Raw genomic sequence first — 3536 nt, forward strand, 5'->3', positions numbered from 1 at the left:
CCCCCCCCCCGCCGCCGCCCCCGCGCGCGCGCGCCGCCCGCGCGCCCCCCCCCGCGCGCGCGCCCCCCGCGCCGCCCCCGCCGCCGCCCGCGCCGCGCCGCGCCGCCGCCCGCCCGCGCCGCGCCGCCCCGCGCCGCCCCCGCCGCCCCCGCCCCGCCCCCCCCCCCCCCGCGCCCCCCGCGCCCGCCGCGCCCGCGCCGCCCCGCGCCGCCCGCCCCCCGCGCCGCGCGCCCCCGCGCCCCCCCGCCGCCCCGCCCGCGCCCGCCGCCCCCCGCGCCGCCCGCCCCGCCCGCCGCCCCCCCCCCGCCGCCCGCCGCCGCCGCGCGCCCGCCCCGCGCGCCGCCGCCGCCCCGCGCCCCCCGCGCGCGCCCCCCGCCGCCCCCGCCCCGCCCGCCGCCCCGCCCGCCGCGCGCGCGCCCCGCGCGCGCGCCCGCGCCCGCCGCGCGCGCCGCGCCGCCCCCCGCCCGCGCCCCCCCGCCCCGCCGCCCCCCCGCCCCCGCCCGCGCCCCCCCGCCGCCCGCCGCCCGCGCCGCGCGCGCCGCGCCGCCCCCGCCGCGCCGCCGCCGCGCGCGCCCGCCGCGCGCGCCCGCCGCGCCCGCGCCGCCCCCGCCGCGCCGCGCCCGCGCGCCCCGCCGCCGCCCCGCCGCCGCGCGCCGCCCCGCCGCCGCCCCCCGCCGCGCCCGCGCGCCCGCCCGCCGCCCGCGCCGCCCGCGCCCCGCCCCGCCCCCGCGCGCCCCGCGCCGCGCCCCCCCCGCGCCGCGCCCCCCCCCCGCGCCGCCGCCGCCCCCCCCCCCCCCGCGCCCCCGCGCCGCCCGCCGCGCCGCGCCGCCCCCCGCGCGCCCGCCCGCCGCGCCGCCGCGCCGCCCCGCCCGCGCCGCGCCGCGCCGCCCCGCGCCGCGCCGCCGCCCCGCCCGCGCCCCGCCGCCCCCGCCCCGCGCGCGCGCGCGCCGCCCCGCGCCGCCGGCCCCTGGCCTTCAGCCGGCACCTCAACCGCGTGCAGATGAAATACAGCGCGTTCGATCGTGAGCTCCTGGCTCTGTACCTGGCAGTGCGCCATTTTCTCTACTTCCTGGAGGGCCGCCCGTTCACCGCGTACACGGACCACAAGCCGCTCACTTTCGTCCTGGCAAAGGTTTCCGACCCCTGGTCCACACGACAGCAGCGGCAAATGGCCTACATTTCGGAGTATACAACATCTATCCGCTACATCGAGTGGAAAGAGAACCGGGTGGCCGACACATTGTCCCGCCCCGCTATCAACGCTGTGTTCGAGGTGGCGCCTGGAATTGACTATTCTGCTCTGGCAGAGGCACAGCTCACGGACGATGAGATGCCCGCCTACCGGACTGCCATCTCCGGCCTCCGCCTTGAGGTTGTTCCTCTCGGTCCTGGAGGAGTGACAATCCTGTGCGATGTATTGTCCGGTCAGCTGCGCCCCATCGTCCCTGCCACCTGGCGCTGGAGGGTGTTCGAGGTGATCCACGGACTGGCTCACCCATCAATCCGGGCGACAACGGCACTAGTGGCCGCTTGTTTCATGTTGCACGGTCTGCGCAAGCAGGTTGGCCATTGGGCTCGCATCTGCATTCCGTGCCAGACGGCGAAAATCCAGTGCCATGTCCGTGCGCCTCTCCAGGAGTTTGGTCTACCTCACCGGCGATTCGACCATCTCCACGTAGACATTGTGGGGCCTCTCTCGCCGTCCCGGGCATCACCCACCTTCTCACAATGGTGGACCACTTCACGCGGTGGTCGGAGGCCATTCCGTTGGCCAATACTTCAACGGCTACGTGCGCTCATGCGTTGTCCGCGCAATGGATTGCTCGCTTCGGGGTGCCGGCGCTCATCTCCTCAGACCGGGGGCCACAGTTCACCTCCGAGCTGTGGTCAGCCATGGCTCGCTTGCTGGGGGTGCGGCTACACCACACCACTGCTTACCACCCGCAAGCTAGCGGTCTGCTGGAGAGATTCCACCGGCAGCTAAAGGCAGCACTGAAGGTGCGACTCTCCGGCCCGGACTGGATGGACGAGTTGCTGTGGGTCATGCTGGGCATCCGGACCGCTCCCAAAGAGGACTTGGCCTCATCATCGGTGGAGCTCATGTACGGGTCGCCACTCACGGTGCCCGGGGAGTTCGTGCCGTCGGCGTCGGGGTAGCAGGGAACGCCCTCATCCACCCTAAAGCGCCTTCGCGAGCGAATTGGCAGGCTCACACCCATCCCGACGTCCCGCCATGGGACATTTCACCCACACGTGCCATTGGCCCTCACGGACTGCCCTTACATCTTCCTGCGCCGTGATGCCCACCGGACGCCACTCCAGAGGCCGTACGAGGGCCCGTTCTGGGTGTTGGAACACGGGCAGCCGACTTTTGTGCTGGACATGGGGGGGCTGGCTGGAGGCCGTGTCGATTGACCGGTTGAAGCCGGCACACCTGGACATTGACCAGCCGGTGCTGGTTCCCCAACATTGGCCTCGAGGGCGCCCCCTTCACGGCTCCCTCTGCCTGTCACTCGACCTGTCCTCCCGCTGGTCCCTCGACCTGCCCCTCCATCTATGCCTCCACCAGCCCCACGATCTGCTGACTTCCGCACGCGGGCCGGCCGGGTCGTGCGCCCACCGGTGCGTTTCGTGCCTCAGGTTCTGGGGGGGTCCTGTGGCGGCTCCCAAGGGTCGTGCCATCATACCTGTCCAACCCCTCGGTACGGGAGTGGTTCAGTCCGGAGGCGGCCCACTGGAGCTGCTTGTAGTCTTCCGGCATCAATGGCTCTGCTGGTGGAGGATGTTGTGACTCAGAAGGAGAGGTTTGGTGGTGGCGGGGGCCGAGTTCTGGCCACCATCGGGGACACACATGGGGCGCCGCAGCAGGCTAGGCAACATCTCCGGAGAAGGGTCTCGACCCGAAACGTCACCCATTCCTTTTCTCAGGGGATGCTGCCCATCCAGCCGAGCCACCGCAGCACCCCGCGTGCACCCCAGCCGGTGCTCGGCCCCCGCCGCGCTGAGGAGGTTGCCCAGCGGCCGCTAATTGGGGTGGGGGGGAGCGGCCGCCGGCCAACCTCCCCGGCGCTGGCTATTGGCGATGTGCACGCTGGGTGCTGCGGCGGCTCAGCTGGATGGGCAGCATCCCCGGCGAAAAGGAATGCGACAAAACCCGCTACCTGGCACCCCGTTTATCAGAATTAATATATTTTTACACATAAATCAAGAATAAAGATAAGAATTTACATTTGGTTTATGCAGCCGGCATCTCCAGGTTCGCTTTTTTTTTTAAAGCAAGTGACCTTTGACAAATCCCATGATTCCTTGCGTTTTTTGGCATACCGAACTCGCTTATTCAAGATGCGCAGAAGGAAATATATGTGGTTTCCCGGTGATATCACATAATTGTCTAAACAATCCAAAATGACTCTTCTTAATATTTTAGTATTCTACTCTTAAAACTACAAGATATCATTAGGTTAACCAAAAATATCAATGTCTAATTGTGTTTGGTATATTGAACAGTTAAGTGTCTTGTGCATAATTTGTACATT

At 70.3% G+C, this 3536-nt stretch overlaps 1 pseudogene; it reads left to right on the forward strand.

The window, feature by feature from the left end:
• Nucleotides 1–1026, forward strand: part of LOC129701948 (basic proline-rich protein-like) — a 2539-nt pseudogene extending 1513 nt beyond the window's left edge.
• Nucleotides 1027–3536: the final 2510 nt, after the last annotated feature.

Source organism: Leucoraja erinacea, chromosome 12 (assembly GCF_028641065.1).
Source record: "Leucoraja erinacea ecotype New England chromosome 12, Leri_hhj_1, whole genome shotgun sequence".
Taxonomy (NCBI): domain Eukaryota; kingdom Metazoa; phylum Chordata; class Chondrichthyes; order Rajiformes; family Rajidae; genus Leucoraja; species Leucoraja erinaceus.